The sequence below is a fragment of the Theobroma cacao genome, chromosome 5 (assembly GCF_053813885.1).
Source record: "Theobroma cacao isolate CCN51 chromosome 5, ASM5381388v1, whole genome shotgun sequence".
NCBI classification, from domain to species: domain Eukaryota; kingdom Viridiplantae; phylum Streptophyta; class Magnoliopsida; order Malvales; family Malvaceae; genus Theobroma; species Theobroma cacao.
Window position 1 is genome coordinate 10,458,936 of NC_142643.1, and position 21,585 is coordinate 10,480,520.

Consider the following 21,585-nt stretch of genomic DNA (forward strand, 5'->3'; position numbering starts at 1 on the left):
ATTTAAAACTTAATTTGAATTTAGACAATAGAATTCTGTTGTGAGAAAAAAAAATGAAATTCTTAAAGAAAAATCTAGATTGATCTAGATAATTTCAAGAAATAATTCATTGGCACTTTCTTTTTCCCCTCACATCAGTGTACAATATTCTTTAGTCGGTTACCGAAAAGGCCAAAATTGAAAGTAATATTGTAGTGTGATGAAAAACTAAATTATATATTTATGGAGTAGCTATCATGGAAAATGACTCTTGAGATTATTGCTCCCCCAATAAATCCAAAGAAAGATATGCAAAGATTAAATTCCATGGGTCAAGGCTGTCACCCTTGCTTTGTTTGAAACGATCCTCGTCCAATTTCATTGGGAGCTAACTTCACATTTATTGCTCTTTAATATATATATATATATATATATATATATATATATATATATATATAGTTTTTTATTATTTAATAATTGCCCATCTTTGAATTGGACAATTACTAGTAAAATATTAAGGAAATAATTAGCCTTGGCCATGAGCCATGATGGGACATTCCTACAATATTTGTGAATATTGAAAACTTGAAAAAAATGTTTATATTGTTTTTTTGTCTTTGAACACTTATGAATGAGAAATCTACATAGAAATTAATTTTAATTGTTATATAATGCTTGATAGGGAATCCAAAATATACTATTCTTTTTGGAATTGGGTCATGAGGCATATGTGAGTGATTACTATGCATAAACCATTAATTAGTTTACTATATAAAATGTTAACACAATAACCAAAATTTTTCTTGAGGTCAAACGTTTTTTACTGGTCTACATTTTTACCTCAAAAAACATTCCTATCAAATAGAGAAAAACCTTTACATCTCTTACTGTAACATCCTCATTGCATTGGCTCTTTTCACTTATAAAAGAGAAGAACTCACTTTAGTACGAGCTTTCATCGACCTAAGAATTTTTCATGAGAGGTCCTACATCAATGAAGATTAGACAAAGTCTCTTATCAATTATCATGAGTTAATATTTTCAACTTAAATATTAAGAAAGACCTTTACTTAAAAGTGAAAGACTCATCCCATCTCTTTCTAATATGAAATTTGTGACACAAATGCATGCTGCAAAATTTTTTTTCTTTCGTTGGTCTATAATGGAATTTGGCTTTCATCTTCTCATTTTCTATCATCTCAACCAAACAAAGTGGTGTAGAAGATTTCCCATAACCTGTTTTTGTTAGAATAATCAGCAACGCTAAATTTATTGCTTTAAGTCAACAAAAACCCTAAACATTTTTTTAAAATATTGAATTGACAGAAATTGAATTAAGATTTTCTTTTTCTAAGATAGAGTTTAATATTCTAAGCAAATATATATTTTTTGATACTGGTGAAATTCCATTAGAATTGAGCTACATAAAGAAAAAAGGTTAATTCTTTCTCATTTCCTCTCATTCCAAAGATTTGAATTTAATATATATTTCTCAAGTTCGAACAATTGAAATAAAAAATACTCTTAACTATTAAAAGAATCTCATCATTTTTTGTTGTTGTGAAAAGTAAGTGCTTTAGGTTTAAAAAAAAAAAGTAGTTAAATTGCCTTTCCATAATGGCACCATGTATCACTAAAGAAAAAAAGCCAAAATTGGTTTGACAATATATTTGGAAAAAAACAACATCATTATATAACACTTTACATCAAACCACACCAACTTGCACATTCAAATGTTGCTATAGCTTATGCACTCCACTGTAAAGTGTCAAACCTTCACACTAATAATGTAACTAATTAAGGATGTCTTAATTTTGCTTTTCTTATACTTCTTACTTATTTAATGTATTATTTTAAATTAGATTCTATACACACTAATTGGTGAGCCCAACAAACTCACCAAACAAACCCCATGCTCATTGCAAGCATGCTAGATTCCTTCTTTTGTATGCTAAACCAAGATCGACACTTATTTAGTTTCATGATAATTGTCTTATTTATCAATGACTTTTACTGGTTTTTTTTTTTTCCAAAATTGACAACTCTTCCTCTTTTAAGTGTTCGATCGAAGACAGTCTTTTTTTTTTCTGATTATGAGACGAATCTATTTTTTTATCTCGATTGAAGGATAAGGAAGCTGCACAATCATGTTTATTATTTCTTATGTAATGATCTATTCTCATGTATTAAGCTAAACCCCTAATTATTTGGTGTTCATCTCCAATTATAATCTAATCCATAATCATATGAGTTTAATGAGAATATTGCATTAGGGTTCATAAAATAACATATTAATCAATGCTAATTAGTAAGAAGCACTTGTTAACAAAGTTTAAAAAAAGAAAAACTCCCCATCATAAAGCACCAATAAAAAGGTGAATACACTAATGAATTTTCCCATATTTTCCACATAAATTATTGAAAAAGAAAGAAAGAAGAGTTAGCGAAGTTCACAAGAATTTTCTTATTTATAGAATAAGAACTTCACAATATTGGACAATTAATAAAAGACAAAAGGACTATGAGAGTAGAACCAAGCCATGAAGCCATTAACAAAGGTGGATAGCACAGGATCTTTCGCTACACCCAAAAAATGCCAGAAAATGTTTTATATATAAATGCTAGAAAAGGTTTGTTGGCACCAATTAAGAAAAGCACCAAAGTGGGCCCGCAAAAAAATTGACAAAATGACAGCAACTTTTTTAAAATTACAATATAACGACGAATAAAAAAACGCCACGTGTTGAAGAAAACAATTCCTGATTCGATGGGATGTCATTGCTTGATGACCGCACTGTAGAGAAAAATTAGCCGTTATTCGCGACGACTCGACACCTCTTTTTTTCTTTAATTTAAAAGTCTTATGGCAAGTTCCGAGTTGTAATAAATAAAATAAAATTATCCTAACATCTATGCTTTATATTTTTTTTCTTTTCGTCTTGAAATTTAAAGAATAATATTTTTAAAAAATTTTAAATTATTTTTATTTTTTATTACGTTTAAATAACTTTTTAAATTAAATAAATATTTATGACATTGACATATAAGATAAAAAATATCACATAATTATATCATTATATTATATTAACACACTATGTTTTTATGTATTACAATAAATCAAAATATCACTTGATATAAAATAAAAATAATATTTTGATTTAATTATAATAGTTAGTTGATATTTAATTATAAAAACTTTTTTTGTCTAAAATAAAATATAAGGATTAAATTAGATATAAAAGAAATAAAAATTTATTTAAAATTTTTAAAATAATTTAGTCATATTTTTAAGTATTATGTCAAATTTAAAATATGCAACATGTCTTGGTTTGGGTTGTATTAATTGACAATTATAATTATAAAAAGAAAAATTATTTTGTTTATTAAGACTTTTTTATATATATAGATATGAACAATGTATGGAACTCATCAAAATTTGAACATAAGATTTCAATAATCTTTCTCATAGTAGTATATGAAAATAAAATTTCAATGAGGATATTTAGCAAATGACCTTCCAATACCTCATTCATTGTCTTTTACTTATATATATATATATAAATCAAAATATTATTAAAGAAGGTGCTACATGGTCTAAAACTAAAAGTAAATGACAAAAATAATGACATTGAGTATAAATAATATAAAATTTAACGTCTCAAATTTGAATTATCAAAGTAATACTTTTTAAAATTCATAATAAAATAATTAAAATGAGAAAATAAAAACCCCCGAGAGCAGCTGTTTATGAGTCAGAAATTCCCTGAAATTATCCCCTCTAGCATTTGAAACATGAGTTGATTGGTTCTTATGCAAAACATATAGACTTTTTTAATCTTTTTTGTTTGGTTTGAGTTCTTTGTTATCTAGTCGTGCTTATTTGTCCTTACGCTGTGCTTATACGAACAACAAGAGAGGGCAAATCATCCAAGCTTTTTGTCAAAAAAGATGCGATTAAGACGTTGAAAAAAAGTTTCAATAATATTTAATTATTATTTTCCTCAAAAGTAAATCCAACAAGCATGTCCTCCAAACAAAACTTTAATTTTATTTCTTTTTAAATTATAAATTCCTTTGCCCAAAATTCTTTCCAAGGGGTATATGCTTTGCCGCACCCCACAAGTTCTTTAAGTTGGTGGGGTGGGTCATTGCCACGTGTCATTCTCATGCTTGGGTTGATTAGCTAATCATCAACTTTGACTAATCCAATCGTGATTAAGCCACAGATTTTTATTATTTTTTATATTATTTTCTCTCTTCAAAAGGAAAAGTTTAAGGAGCAAAAACTTGAAAACGTGAGAGAGCTATATATATATATATAATAAATTTAAAATTTTACATGATGGATGATTAAATAATAATAGTATAAGATAATAAATTTATTTGTTTTAAATTTTATAAATATAAATAATAATAAAAAAAAATTGTTGCCACTATATATATATATATATACACATGCACATGATTTAACTTTTTAAATAATCCACTGACACCTAAACACATTTTACTCTTGGGTCCAAACAAGAGAGGACAAGAGACTCAAATACGAAGGATGCGTGATTAATTTGTTGGGTGAATGGGTGAATAGACGGCACAGCAATTCTCTCTTTCATAACGTCTAGGAAGAAACGAGAGCAGAAAATGCTTGGCGTTATGAGTGTGGAAAGCAATGGAAAAAATCCATGGCTGCAATTGTTGTGAAGAGAAATATATGAATGTCTTTTTCTAAGGCAGAAAGGGCGTTGAAAGCAACGCCAAATTCCAAAGATAAAACCAAATGTGCGAATTAATTGCACCATATATAATCGGACAAAGTTGAAGGGCAGCCACAAAACAAAAACAAAAACAAAACACGCGTGAAGAATGCTCATGACAGGAGATCACACGCCCAAACCGACCGCGATTAATATTTTCTTTTTTTATTTTTATTTTAGAATAAAAAAATATAGCAAAATAAAGAAACAAAAGTGCTGAGCTATTGCATTGCCGCCAAACTGCAAAAAGTCACACACATATATATATATGCAGTCAGCAACAATCCAATTGATTGATATTAATTTATAGCGACGCACACAGCTTACGTTATAAAATAATTATAATATTTTTACATAAAGATTTTTGAGTTACGTAGTTAAATTTATCTCTCTTCCATTTCATATAATTTCGTCCAAATTTATTATGATGTTTTAAAATTTTTTAAATTATTTATAAAAATTTAAATAAATATTTATTTTTTAACCGATCTTTGGTTTTTTTTATTTTGAGTTAAATAGATATTATAATTAATAATTATCTAATTATCATTAGTCAAAACACTTATTATTATTTTTTTATATCATGTGGTGTTGTTGTGGAAGAAGAAAATGTTATGTGATCATGTTATTATGTCACATTATTATCCGTTACTATATTTTAGTTAACATGTCATATTAATAAAAAGTGACATAATTTTAAAAAGAAACACGATGTGATATAAAATGACAAGTGATATTTATTACTAATAATTAATTAACTTTTAGAAAAGAAAACTTATTTGACCCGTAATAAAAAAATTAAAATTTATTTAAATACTTTTTAATAATTTAAGAATTTTTTAAAATAATATGCCTTTAAATTTTACCGACTGATTATATGCCCAAAACACGTTGGTTTTGTAAAATCTATATATCATATCTCGTATAATAGTTTAATTACTTTTATGTTCTCCTTACAACAACTCTATTAGATTTCAGTCTCTTTGTGGCAGCTTGCAGATGGTCCGAAAGCATATGATCAGATGTCAAAGGAATGAACTAAAATAGGGCAAGCATGTCGACACATGTATAATGTTTGAATTATTTCCGTGCTTTGCAGCACTACAAATTTTCGAATTTCGATTCAGCAGACCTAAAAGATAAGATGATCCAGGTATGCTGTTGTTGTTGCAGTATTGCATCATCAAGATAGCATCAAATATTAGAGATCGACTATGACTTCAGCCCCGGCCCTTCACCCATATCCATCTTCTGATGCTGATTAGATACACAGACCAAACCCTGAATTAGGAGTTAGGCCAATTCAAGAGATGGCATCTCTCAACAATGGCGGATTAACTTATGATCATTGCTATTATTTTCAATGAATTAAAAAGTCACTGAAAATGTAGTCGACAATTTCTTGTTTCAATGGCAATATGGAGATCTCATCTTGATCAACAAAGAAAAGAAAAGAATTACTTATTGATTAAAGTGAACTGACTATTAGAGAAAAAAAAAAGTATTGAAGATAAAAATAAGGGTTATTGATTTGCATGCATTTTGAATTTACTTATAGTACAAATATAAGATTGGGTAGATTGTTACAAAAATATACATCTTATCATGTTAACTTATCTCAAAATACGTTGAGTTTTTGAAAAAGTGAAGTAATTTCTCTAATTCTGTATACATCCTCGATGATTATTGAGTTTAAAATTTTAAATCAAAAAGAAGTAAAATATCCTAAATTTTCTCTTGTAACTAACTAGGGTCCTCGGATCAAAAGTTGTAAGGAGGTTGCTATGGAGCAAAAAGAAAAGGAATCAAAAACAATTCAAGTGGCCTCAAGTAACCAAACATTACAATAATATCTTCTGGGTTGAATTATTATTATTTTGCTTTTAGAATTCTGGTTGATATTTGACACGTAAATCAGCAGCTGGGGAAAAAGCTACTGCTTTTGGTTGAAGAAGGAATGATGGGTTTGGATTTTTGACTATGAATATGGCAGGCCATTATGATAATAAGCCATTAGTGGGGAGCTGGGGAAGGCTAATGAGGGCCACACATCAACTCCCACTTTGAATTTCCCCCTTTTTTTTTTTTTTTCTCTCAGGTGGGATTGTAGGGGAATCCCAGGAAACTGATATGCTGACCTTCATACAGGACTAATACACATTTCTCTTTTGGCTACATTTCAGGTCAACTTAGGGGCACTCTGTGCCCTGTCAAACTTCCACCATCACAACTTTAAAGCAAGCAAGCAACCACATTGCCTCCTCTATGTTTGAATATACTTGCAGAAGGTACTAGCATTTTGCAGATGATAGAGAGATAAAGAGGGTCTTATATGTCTAGCAGATTATTGATGATCTTTTGCTCATTTTTCAACATTCCATATATTCCAGAGGTTTATTAATTTGAAACAAAGACTTGAGAATTTGCTCAGATCGAATTGTCGGGCAGACAAAATGATACTAGTTATTTCCAGCTGGTTCCTTCAATCCACTAAACGTTTGCTTCATTGGTCATGAAAAGCCACTGTTTTGAATTGAGAGAAGGGACACAACCTTGACAGAAATGAACAAAAGGATGAAGCACGTTAGGGCCACTCGCTGCCCTACCAAGTGAGTGGAATCAGTAAGGTAACATGTTTATTCAATTTTTGAGGACATGAATGGTTAATTTGTTTGCTTGAAAACCCAGATCAAACAACACATGATGGAAATGGTCGTAAAATCAGGAATTTATTACCTTGGCTTACACCCAAAACCAGCCAAGTTATCCTCTGATGTGACCGAAAGCAATTTTTTTGGAATCAAATTAAATGAAAGAAAAAGGGTTGCTACTGATCAGTCTGAAAGGAAACAAGTCAAAACTAGGAAACATCATTGATGAAGTCACACGTGTTTTGAGTCAGCATCACTTTAGCAAAAGCTTAGTCTAGTGGAAATCAAATTTCTCATCGACCAATTTCTTGAAAATTGTAATGTAAATGACATGGTCATCACACACAAATTGTCAATCTTTAATACCAGCTGAGGCTTGAGGGCTTAATATCTATTGGTTTTGAAGGTAACAATACCATTTCAGTTGATATCAGTCAATTAATCTAGATGTCACTCATAAAGAAATCCTTTTACTTTCTAGATTGCGCAATTAATTGGATTGTATAGTAACTATTAGGAAAGTGAAAGGAAAAGGAAAAGACGTTATTCAAACAGTTATTTCTCGAATAAAGAATGATATATACAAAATATGTATCAACTTAGGCACGTTGTTAAGGGAGAAGAACATGTGAAGCTAATGTTAAGGTAATGTTTGCGCATGCTTTAGTCATCTTTCCTTCTCCAGCTAGGGTTCTGGAAAGGGAGAAAATGTGTGTCAAATTCCTCAAAGCCCATTCAAAGGGTCAATTGTTGTTCCTGGGTCTAATTACGGTAACGCATTTGTTTTTGTATTGGGCCAACTTACTAGACGTTTTGAAATGGAGCCCTTTAGGTTGTATGCGGACTATAGCCCATTTTATGTCCACAGGCTAGGCTAGATAAGTAATCAAGAATGAACTCAACCTTGGGTTTTTAATACCAACAATAATATAACAGCAATGTGTTTTTGTACATTGCAACAATAATTAAAAAATAAATTCAATCATAACTGACATCATTAGAAAGATAATAGTTCAATTAAACGAAGTTAGATAAAAAATATTTGGTTCAATAATTATGCTATTGGATCAAACTCTAGTAACTCAAAAGTCTTGAAATTGGTTTTGTTATAATCTCTTTTGGTTTCTTATACTTACAACTAACGTATTGGTGAATTTTAAGAAGGAGATTGATACTTGATGAAAGTAAAAAATTAATCAGAGTCATTATGTAAATTCTTAAGGGAGAAAAAAAATATTAAAGTGGATATTATATCAAAGGCTTCAAGCTTAATCAATCGCGAGCTTATGAGACCCTTTCAACAGTGTGAGAAACATGTAGCACTCAAGGCAAATGCCACACATGCTTGAAATCAAGGACTAAATATTCTTGACAGCTACCACCAATATCTTACATGGTGTGTTGTTGCAACAAGATGTATTCCCCGTATATAAGAGGGGAAGCACTTCTCTTAAAAGGTATGACCTCCCTCTCTCATTACTCAATTCTCTCCTTTTCATCCCTTTTAACTAACTTAATTTGTGAAGACAAAATCACCTGAAAATGTTTAAGTGTGTAAAACCTCAACTTTTCATTAAAGGATAGAATGGGAAAACTTTAGGTGGGCTTGTAAATTTTTTGTTTTGAACCCATATCTTGAGGTTTTACCTTTGAAAAATCTTGTGATTTAAGTTACCAAGTTGATTTGATAAGTGATAGAGAGAGGAGTCAAAATGGATGTCTTTTAAGTGGATTTTACATTTTGGAAAATTGCTGTCAAAACCGTTTTCTTTCTTTGCCACCACTCCCTTTGTGTGAAAGAGAAAAATTGCTTATGAAGCAATTTTCAAGAGAGGTTCGGCTAAGATTGTGAAAAAGAAGAAAATGACAATTATTGTCCTCTTTGCTAGCACAAAGTATAGTTAAAAACTCCTTCTTTTGTTGAAGGTTCAAGTACAATTGTGTGTACTACCATTGGAGGCCAAGCACTTGATTGGCTAAGGTTTTTGCTCCTTGTGGTGCTCGCGGGATTGCTTCGGAAAGTGCCATCGTGATTACTAAATTACATGGCAAGGTAACTTTCTAAACAATAATTTATTTTGTGCTTTTATGTGTTAAATATCACCAAGGTGATCCATAGGTGGAGGCATATTTTGTTGTTTAGTTATAAAGTTTTTAATTTTCCTTCCGCTGCATATGAGCTCCCTCTCTCATTACTCAATTCTCTCCTTTTCATCCCTTTTAACTAACTTAATTTGTGAAGACAAAATCACCTGAAAATGTTTAAGTGTGTAAAACCTCAACTTTTCATTAAAGGATAGAATGGGAAAACTTTAGGTGAGCTTGTAAATTTTTTGTTTTGAACCCATATCTTGAGGTTTTACCTTTGAAAAATCTTGTGATTTAAGTTACCAAGTTGATTTGATAAGTGATAGAGAGAGGAGTCAAAATGGATGTCTTTTAAGTGGATTTTACATTTTGGAATAGAAGTATCGATACCTATGAACAAGTTATGATACTTGCTACTTATAAAACTTTTAAAAAGGATTTTGAAGAATAAGTATCAATACCTCATCCAAAGGTATCGATACTTGAAATCTAGAAACAAAAGTAGCAATACTTTTTCTTCAAGTATTGATAATTGTTGTTGTTTACACAAAAATAAAATGGGCAAAACAATACTGGCACGTTTTCAAAAATAACTTTAAAAGATAATATGTTTTTGAAAACAACCTCCACATAATTTTAATTGTTTTTGCTCTAAAGAAAGGGTTGCATGAGGTGGTGTTTTGATCGTGTGCTAGTCGACAAATCGATTGAGGTGGGTAGATGTGAGGTTTTAAATTATTTTCTTATATATAAAACTAAGTATGAAACTTAAGATTCTTAGTGTACGTGTAAAGTAGCGTAATAGTAGTGACGTGGACCAAGGGTATTTTCATCCTTTCTCTTAGTAAGTTTTAGCAAATGTTTTAAAATCAAATCTAAAGATATGTCCTTATGAAGATCCATTTTATATTTTATCAAAACAAATTTGAGATTTAAAGAAGAGAAATTTGTAGGAAAAATGTGAACAGTTTACCGAGAGCAATTTTGTATTTTTATTTTGTGGGCTTAAACCTAATACTTTAAACCCAAAAATTTTCAAAGTTTATGTTTTTGGAAATTTGTTCCATTACTATTTAAATACATTTGAAGACTAAAAGAAAGAAAACACAAAAAATGGGTGTTTTGATAGAAAGGGTCAAATAGTCTTCTCTTTCGTGAGTTTTAGCATAAAATTTTTCCAATCAAATCTAATTGTTTTCTTTGAAACCTACCTTCGATATTTATTGGGTTCAATTACGATGTATGAAGGAAACAATAATAAATAAAAATAAAATGTAAAAAGGGAATATTTTGACCTTTGACCTTTGTTGACTTGGACCATTCTTTTTTTCTCTTTTTCTCCTTAGTGGTCGGACATCACTCCCCCCAAAAGGCATTTGTTCCCTTGTTTTTCTTCTTCAACACGAGACCACCTTCCTTCTCAAAATAAAATCACGTTTTTTCCTTTCTTTTCTTCGTCTTTCATTCTTTTACTTTAAATCTCCATTCTTCTTTCTTGTTTACTAAACTAGCAACTCTCAACCCCATTTATTTCTTTGCTTGTCGAACATAAGGAGAGAGAAAATAATTTTTCTCTTCATCCTTGTTTTTTTCTACACTACCATTTTTAAATTTACCAAGGTTATAGACTTTAAACCCTTCAATTTTAAGCAAGATAAGGTGAGATTTTCAGCTTTTAAACTTTCAAATTTATGGGGTTTATAAATTCAGAACTTATTTTGATTTTTTAGGTTTTCTTTTTCTTGAAAATATTAGGTTTTGATGATTTTTACATTTCCAAGCTCACCAAGGTAATGCTTTTCTCTAAATTTTGAATATGTAAATGGGTGTGGAAAATGTATGAAAATGTTGAAGGAGATTCTAGATTCAAGGATGGGGTAAAAAGAGAATATTGAGATGATAAATATATTTTAGTTATCTTTGATGAATGTATGTGAAAATGGGTTTCAAGGAAATACCTAAGCCATGAAAAATGGGTATTAGATGTTTAATACATGTGTTAGTGTAGAAGTTTCAAAGAGAAAAATATATGAAGAGAGGGGCGAATTAGTATTTAAAAATTTCTTTGAAAATTTAAGTATAAAAACTAAAACTTTTTTACCCAAAAATATTTTCTAGTATCTAAAACAAGCTTTTAACAATAAATTATTAAGCTTGAAAATAATATACTAAAGAAAAATATTTTTCTAAGTTAAATGCTAGCTATGAATAATAAAGTGAAAATATTTTTTCAAGTGTAAAACAATAAATCAATATGAAGCTATTTTCCTAAGACAAAAGCAAACAATGAATAATAATGCAAAAAATTAAGAAGAGACACAAGGATTTTATTATGGTTCGGCTTTTTTGATACCTACATCCATTCCCTTGGCAACTTCCAATCCTCTAAAAGGATTTTTCCTTTTTAACAATATCAAGAAATAACCCTTACACTAGCTTTTTATGAGATCAAGAAATAACCTTTACACAATCCACGAAGAGATTCTTACTTTTAAATGGGATCAAGTGGTAACCCTTACAACGGCTTTTTTATGGGATAAAATGATAACTTTTACAACAATGGTTTTTCAAAGGCTTAACCACAAACCCACAAATAGCTTTTCAAGGTTAAGTTAAAACTTTTACAAGATGAGTAGAAGGTATAGCAAGAATGACTCTACAAAGGTTGGATGCCAAAGATTTTAGCTTGGGTATAGTGAGAGAAGAAATATCAGCAAAATGAAGCAAGTATTCAACTTTTGTAAGCTTGGTGGAAGATTAAAATGAAGCTAAAGAGTGAGGATAAGCTTTTAGAGGTCTCTAGGGTTTGAAGCTTTGGTTTGGGTCTTATCTTGCTTCTAAATAGCTCAAATGCGGTTATTTATAACTAGTTTGAAGTTTAGAACTATTAGACACAAGTTTGAATCAAATCTGACTGTTGTTGAAGCTTGATGGTCAACTACAACTCTTTTAGGGTCGACTACGTTCTTCAAACTTCTCAAACTAGGCTCCATAGTTAAGTATAACTGCCTTTTATTTGATTCAACTCTCGAAAGTGTGTTTTTTACAAGTCTGAGCTGCTATAGTTGGCTATGCCTCCTCTATAGGCTACTATGTTTGTGTAGAGCCAACTATTTCATGCTTTTGACTTGTCAAGGTCGACTATACTTGGGCTAGGGTTGACTATGTCTATTTAAAACTTCATTTTGTTGAACTTTCTGGAATAGGGTTGATTATAGACACTTCCAGGTCAACTATGACTTTATATTCTTCAAGTTTTGCATTCTTTTTGCCTTTGGATTGACTCGAGCTTCTTTAGGATCAACTCTTGACTTGTGTCTTTAGGTTTTCTTAGTTTTTTGGCACTTTTATTCAACTATTTCTTCCTTGCCTTGTTCTTACAATCAAATAATAATTCAAGGCATATTTGCTTTTATTTTCTTAGCTAAATATGCATTGTTTGAAAACCTATAAGATGTTTTCTAATGATCCATGGCTTTTCAAACAAATATATAACCTTATGGGATTCAAAATATATTTGAGACAATTTCAAATGCTTGACATTAAGTTCAATATAACATGTGATTTTTATCAAATCAAAATATGATTTAACTCAAAGTTAACAATCTCTCTCTTTTTTATATGAAAAAAAAATAAGCATATTGCATTTGAAATTTCTTGAAACCTCCCTCTAACTTAATTAATCTCTTACATGAGCATATTGCATTTAAAATTTCTTGAAACCTCCCCATAACTTAATCAATCTCTATGTCACGCCCCAGAATTCCCATCGGGCTTGTGACAACCGCCGCGACGTCCCGATAGGTACTCATTACCCCGAATGTCGATCGAAATCCTGCAAGGCTTAGCATCAGCTTCCGCATCTCCTCGGTGAGCGACAGTTATTAAATCTCGCATTTCAAGAAATCATAAGTCGTTTCCAACTCAAAACAATAAAATATTATTTTCTAGCTCACAAGGGCATTTTCATCATTTTTTTTGAAAATTTTGAAATCCGTAAAAATGTAATATGTAAGTGGAAACACATATTTCATGATTTAAATTAAATTTTGAAGTCTTAAACATTCGTTTAAAGTAAAATTATAGCTATTTGAATATAATAAAAACATTAAATACAATATTTTATTTTCTTAAAACACAATATTTTCAAAGTCTTCCTAATATAACTTTTGTAGCTTAAGAGTAAAATAAATTTATTCATATAGTAATAAAGATAATTAAAGTATGAAATTTCGTTTACAGTGACACGTGGGCCCCTAATTGACCAAGAAGGTGTAGGGCTACGAACCCTTACTTTCTAGGATGCACTCCGAGATTAATTCCCGTCTTAATCAACTATCAACAAACTGTCCTGAGCTTGAAAAATGGATAGGGAGAGTGGTGAGATTAAATAATCCCAGTGAGTAAATAATTACTATCAAAAGCATCTAAAACTGAGTAGTTGGAGACAATATAAAAACGTTATATCTCAATAATGTTCATAACACAAAATTCGTTTCAATCTATACCAAACAATTTCTTTTCATCAAAATTTTTCAACTTATGAATTTCTTAAACTTGGCCCCTGCCAGAATCATTCTCGCGGGTACCTTCATCAAGGTATCTCACTGAGACCGCCAAGGCTGTTCAATGACCCATACCCATAAACATGTTTTCACATCTGACACACAGCCATTCCTTGACGTTGGCTGAGTCTCACTCTCACGTGATGGCCCGAACGTGAGGTGCACTCAAATCATACCTCAGGAGATAGTTCACCCAACATCTCCCCCCGGAGGTAAGTATATAATTGGGTTACCGTGCCCCTCTCATAGGCAGTCCACGGTAACCCCCACCACTGCAGTGACCGTTTAATATACCACCAGACCCATAAAATTTTCAGTAGTATAATATGGTGAATAAAATTTAATCCAGTATACCGAGACCAATTCAAAATTGTTCATATATTTCATGCTAACCCCAAAAATTTAGCCATCATGCTACCATAGTGTCATAAGCCCCAATTTCAATAACATATAAAATCATAAATTTCAACACAGTCTCCATATACTCAATTTTCCTAAAACAATATTTGATTTTAAAACCAGTATAAATCTCATTTTTATTAAAAAATATTTTAATTGGAAAACATAATATTTTATAATTTAAACTCACCATTCAATAAAAGCATCAAACAAGTATAATTACTCTAGATATTTAAAACAATAAATTGTCCACTCATAGTTCTAGGAGTCGATGTACTCCTAATCCCAGTCTTCAAGCACAATCCCTGTACTTTTACCAGTGTAATTTGCTCACCACCTATCCATAATGTACAATACATAATTCACCACATCAATGCTTGACCATTATAAAATCAATTCAGGCTCGATATATATGCATGATATGATATACAACTTATCCGACTACCGTTTAAATGCGGTGCTGACCTAATTCGGCCTATTATCTCCAATTTAACTCCAAATCAATTCTTCTCACTTTTTACACTCCAATTATACTTAAATTACCTTAGTGACTGTGAATGAGATTCAATTTATCGGTCTCGATAGAAAATTACAAAAATACCCCTAGTGGGTAAAAATCATATTTTTGCTCCGAAAATTCCCATTATTTTTTCTAGGCTCATAATTCATCATTATTCATCATAATTCCTCAAATAAACATCAAGATCATTAGCCAATATTCCCCTAGAAAATTCGGCCAATAATGGTAATGGAGGAAAATAAATTCTTTTCTTGTTGTTTTGTTCCTAAATATGTTAAACTAACTAAAAACACTAACATAACTTAAAATCAAATTAATCTAACAACTTTCTCTCTCCTAACCCATTTTGATCAGCCATCAATTCATCATGAAAATATGTAATTTAAGCATGGAAAATAAAGAGAAATGCTTAAGGAAGATAGATTTCAAGCTTAAGTTAAAAAATCCTACCTTTTTCACTTGTTTTCCTTGATTTTCCACACTTTTTCTCTTGAAATTCCTCACCTAGGGTTTGTTCTTCCTCTCTTTCTCTCTCTTCCTTGCTTGGCCGAATATTTGGAGAGTAAAGGGCTGATTTATGCTATTTTTTAGTTAAATAATAAAATATCCTAAGCTTGACACATGGCATTTTCTTATTGGTCCATTTTTAAAACTTTTAAAATTTTAAACCTTTTATCTCCACCACATGATTAGTCAAAGGTCAAAAATGAGGCTAAAGGAAGACCTTGTGCTGGACAAATGTTCTGGGGGTGCAAAAATACCGTTTTGCCCCCGGGGTGGTAAAATTATCATTTCACTCTTGTACTTCAAATTATACCAGAATTAAAATTTTTCACTTCTAAACCTCAAATCATACTCCAATAAGTCAAATGGGGCCAAAAAATCTTTTCTAAAACTTCCCATTTTGTCCCCAAGTGGTAAATGATCATTTTGCCCCTAGATAGTGAAAATTTCGGTTTGACTCCAAATTGATCCTCGAACTCCAAATCACCATTTTAAGTCATCCTTGGACCATGAAACTCTTAATTTCACCTTAAAATTTCTATTTGAACTCGTTCGAGGCTTAATCGACTTAATGATACCATTAGGGGCAATATCATCTTTTAACGATTTTCTCAAACTTCTTAAATATGTAACCGTTCTATTGAGCATGTAAATGACGTCGTAATTATTTTATAAAACAGGGTTTGACACTCGATGCCCTTATTGAAAATATTTAAGTGTAAATGAAAAAGGTGTAAGAAATAAATATGAACTTTGAAAATCTTCCCCTCAATTTATGCATGAAGTTCAGAAATATTTTCAAGACAAATTTAGCTAATATAAAAGCATTTCAATGTGCTTATAAACCTTTTCCCCTTTTTGTTATATAAAAAAGGTTAAGAACTGTGAACTTTAAACACTTAAACTCAAAAGATAATGGTTAGTGATAATCATCAAGTATAAATAAGCATTAAGTCCAATAATGATCTCTAACCATCAAAGCAAAACTTTGAGATATATTTCCATACAAATATTCAATCAATGGATCATGAAATATATCCAATCATCATAGTATGAGAACTATAAATCAATTTATATATTCCCAATCAATATATAATCAAGCAAAGCATAGGGAAATATACTCATTTAGCACATCCAAAGATCAATACATATAGATATTTTCAACCAAGATATATTTCCATGGAGGATATTTAGTCAAGACATTATGGAATATATCAATATATTGTAAACAAATCAAGATATATCTCCATTTCATATATTTCCATGTAAGTAAAAAAGGAGTATATCATTCAATAATCAACCAAGAATGCCACACATGGATGTACAGTTATAAACAGAGTGTGAACATTTTATCTTTTAAGTTCAAGCTGGATCTGCATATATGTAGACAAGTATAGTCAAATATAAAGCATTTATAAGTCTACCTATAATGTGAATATGATTTAGTGATATGTGTGCAACTTTATATGCTAGTAGTAAGTTCATATATTCATTCAACTAAATAATCAAGTAATCATGCAATTATCTAAAAACAAACAAATTTAATACATAACCAATCATGCAAATATATTTACAAATTTATATACAAACAAGTATAGTAAAAAGCATAGCAATCACATTCAAGCATGAATGTGAGTCATTATTAAGCATAAATTTAATATGGTGTTTAAGAGATATTACCAATAGAGATGAACACCACTTATTGAGATTTTACTTAGATCATTGTTGAAGATTTTAAGTGGTCAAGAATCATAGGATAATGTCAATGGCCATCTCCCCTTTAAGCATTCACTAGATCAATTCCAATAGGAAGAAAGGATTAAATGGTTAATCATATTAAAGCATAATATTACTTTCCCTTAGATAGATCATAAGGTAGATATGGGGACAATTAATGATCATATGGTAAACGACTGTTTAAATAGAATGTTCAACATGTCAATCTCATACTCATATATTCAAGGAGCTAATAAAGCATGAGTATTTAAATAAATATTCTATATATGCTTCAAATACTCATAAGTTCAAGAAGTTTGTGCACATTTGGTCCAATGCATGCCCAAGATATCATTTCGCATTAAGCACCCTTCTTAATTTTCATCATGCATTATCCAAGCACTATCAATCAAGCATTTTAAAGAAATTCTTTAAATTATATAAGAATGACAATTTAAGAGAGAATTTCCTCAACAATGGCATATCATCATGAAAATATAATCATTTAGCCCTTTTTGGCAATCTCTTTTCAATAATATTTTCAAGTAAGCATTTCAAAAAGAGTTTTCCTAATTGTATATAAGACTATCAAGTCAAGGAGAAGTTTTCTCATCAAGACAATATCATTATCAATGATGCATTGCCAAGTCATTTTGCACTTGTTGTAATCATAAATAAGAAAATATTATGAACAAGCAAGCACAAGCATGATTACAAAAGAATTTTGGCTATCTTCACTAGTCATGATTCCAATTCGTTCCACAAAATGCATGCTTGATTTCAATCGAAAACATGGGCACATGCAAAAAGATGATCAATAAAGTTCAAGATACATGCTATTTCTCAATGTTTCTGTAAAGCCCGACCTTATAAAATACTATTCATGACATACATGTGATGATAGCATGATTGCATGCTAGGAGAGTCCCGAAAAATTTACAAAAGTCGGTATTGTACCTATAGGTACAACAAAGTTTATTTAATCCTCGAACTAGATCAAATAGGAATTTTAAGGTGAGATTAAGAGTTTCACAGTTCATGGATGACTTAAAATGGTAATTTGGAGTTTGAGGATCAATTTGGAGTCAAATCGAAATTTTCACTAACTAGGGGTAAAATGGTCATTTGCCACTTAGGGACAAAATGGGAATTTTAGAAAAGATTTTTTTGACCCCATTTGACTTATTGGAGTATAATTTGACTTATTGGAGTATGATTTGAGGTTTAGAAGTGAAAAATTTTAATTTCGGTATAATTTGGAGTATAGGGGTAAAATGGTAATTTTGCCACCTTAGGGGCAAAATTGTAATTTTCCACCACCAGGATATTTTTTCCAGCACATGGTCTTCCTTTGTCTTCATCTTTGACCCTTAACTAAACATGTGGTGGAGATAAAATATTTAAATGTTTAAAATTTTAAAAACGGGCCAATGACATGATGCCATGTGTCATGCCTTTATTAATTTATTATTTTCCTTTTTAAAAGGCACAAAATCAGCCCATCTTCCACCCCATGGCCGGCCAAACCAGCAAGAAGAGAGAGAAAACAAAAACAAAACCCTAGAGAGAGAAAATCAAAGAAAAAGTGTGAATTTTCAAGGAAATTAAGTGAAAAAGGTGAGTTTTTTCTATTAAGCTTGAGTTTTCTTATTCCCAAGCATTTCTCTTTATTTTCCATGATTAAATTACATGTTTTCATGATGAATTCAATTCTGAAAAAATGGGTTAGGAGAGAGAAAGTTGTTGGATTTATTTGATTTTAATTTATGTTAGTGTTTTTAGTTAGTTTAGCATATTTAGAAACAAAACAACAAGAAAAGAATTTATTTTCTCCCCCAACCATTAATGGCTGAATTTACCATGTAGTGAGTGAGGATGAGTTTGATTTTATTCTAGGAGAATTGGTTAAGGAATGATGAATTATGAGCCTAGAAAAATAATGGGAATTTTCAGAGCAAAAATACGAATTTTTACCCACTAGGGGTATTTTCGTAATTTGCTGTTGGGACTGATAATTTGCACCACACTGAGGGACATTAAGTTAATTTGGGTGCAATTGAGGTATAGAAACTGAAAAGAATTAAATTGGAGTTTAAACGGACCCGTTAGGAATTTAATCGGGTGATAAGACGAATTAGGCCAATACCGGGTTTAGATAGTTACCAGTGCATTTTTGCATTCCATATCATGCATTGGTAGTCTAAATTAGTTTAATTTTGATTTAGTACCAACTTGGTGAAACTCTCGATTTTGTACTGTGTCAAGGTGGTGAGTCCTCCGATAAAGGCAAGGAAATTGCATCCGAGGACCAGTAGACAGAGTGCTTCGAAAGTCTGCATTCTAGACATTGTGAGTAAACTTACTGTCATTTTAATTATCTAGGGTGGTTTTTAGATGCTTTCATGAATTCTATGGAAAAATAAATTTAAAAAGATAAATTTGCATGTTTTATGAATAAATGAGTTTCAATGAAATTAAATTATAAATTGTTTTGAAATTAATAGTGATTTTGAAAAATAGAGTACACGGAGACTGTTAATTGTGGCAATTTGATTGTTTAAATTAACTGGCTTATGATAAATCGAGCATGATTGGCTAGTTGGCAATTGTATTGAAATGCGAATTGTTTGGTTACCTTGAAAAACTACGAATTACAAAATTGCCATATCATGTTATTGAGTTTTATTATATGGTGGATTATATATTAATTAATCACTGCAGTAGGGGGTTTCTGTGGACCAGCCTTTTAGAGGGGCATGGTAAACCCCATTATATTCTTACCTCGAACGGAGAGGGGCGTAGGGTATCTCCTGGGGTAAAGTTTAGGGTTCACTTCACGCTAAACCACCACGTGAGGGGGAACTCAGCCAACGCCAAGGAACGGCTATGTTTTCAAAACAAAAACATGATTTATGTGAAATGTGAATTTTAATAGCCTTGGCGGTCTCGGTAGGATGCCTCGGCCAAGGTGTCCCCGAGAATGGATTTATGGCACAAGCTTAGATTTTTATGAGATTCATAAGCCTTTTTACGTATTTTGAACGAGATGTGTTCTAATTGTATAACCCAGTTTATGATGATTTACTTTATTGTCTCCATGTACTCAACTCTAGATGTTTATGATGATGTCTGTTTACTCATTGGGATTTTATAATCTCACCACCCTCCTTTCCACCCATTTCAGGTTCAATATAGACTGTAGATAGCTGATCTCATCGAGGACTACAGTGGGATCTGCATTTTCCAAACCGTAGGTTCACAGTCCTCTTTACTTTTGTTTATTCGGGGGCACTATTGTTATTGTAAATTAAATTAAATATTTTGGCTTACTGTATTTAAGTATGTATAAATTTATTTAGCTTTTACGCTATAAAAATTATTCACGTATAACTCTATAAATATTGTTTTATAAGAAAATAGGATATTTTACTTAATATTTCTTTTATTCTCTTATTATATTCAAATAACCATAATTTCGTTTTAAATGAAGATTTTAGACTTTTAAACTCATTTTGAATATGAATTATGTGTTTTGTACTTGTATATTACGTTTTAGCCAATTTCAAAATTTTTGAGAAAAATGACCAAAATATCCCTGTGAGACGAAAAATAATATTTTATTTGTTTAAAGTTGAAAACAACTTAAAATCTTTTATAACACGATATTTGACAATGGTTGCTCACAAGGGAACAAAGAAACTGATAGTAAAACCTTGCGGGGTTTCGAGTTGACATTTCGGGCAATAAGTGTCTACCGGAACACCGCGACGGTTGTCACGGGCTCGAGGGGAGTACCGGGTCGTGACAATTCGATTGGTATCAGAGCTTTTGGTTTTAAAGATCAAAGTTTTTAGTTTTAAGGTTGTTTTAAAAATTTACAATATCAGTGTGGCCCTGGATTAAGTTAAGTTAGGTTAGGTTGAATAGAATGCATGCATTTGCATATAGAGCCTAAGGTTACCTTAACTTGCTCGTATTTTTTTTATAGATTATAATGCCTCCTCGACGCGGACGCTCACCTCTCACTAGATCGGTTGGGAGGGGAAGAGGTCGTTCCCAACGTCATCAGTCAGATACAGTAGAGGAGGAATTAGCTGCATCTACCATTCGGGCAGCACCTGCTGCTGAGCAGGCCGATAGTCCTCCACATCCTCCATCTCCTCAGCCACCTACTGGTATTCCCGCCATGCCTACTGAGGCAGCACAGGCATTGGCAGCTTTTTTTGCAGCAATGGCTGGTCAAGCTCAGACTGGTCAAGTTCCACCTGTAGTGCCTCCAGCTACTCCTTTAGTTCCACCACCAATACAGGATGTATCCATTTCCAAGAAGCTGAAGGAGGCTAGGAAATTGGATTGTGTATCTTTCACTGGTGAGTTGGATGCCACTGTGGCAAAGGACTGGATTAATC

General features: G+C 31.3%; 1 long non-coding RNA gene across 1 annotated transcript; it reads left to right on the top strand.

Moving 5' to 3' along the window:
- Nucleotides 1-18,695: 18,695 nt before the first annotated feature.
- LOC148762426 (uncharacterized) lies at nucleotides 18,696-21,379 on the top strand. Its single transcript, XR_016026535.1, has 4 exons — nucleotides 18,696-18,793; nucleotides 19,442-19,525; nucleotides 20,361-20,426; nucleotides 21,165-21,379. It is a non-coding gene; the product is annotated as an uncharacterized LOC148762426 (long non-coding RNA).
- The last annotated feature ends 206 nt before the right edge of the window (nucleotides 21,380-21,585 follow it).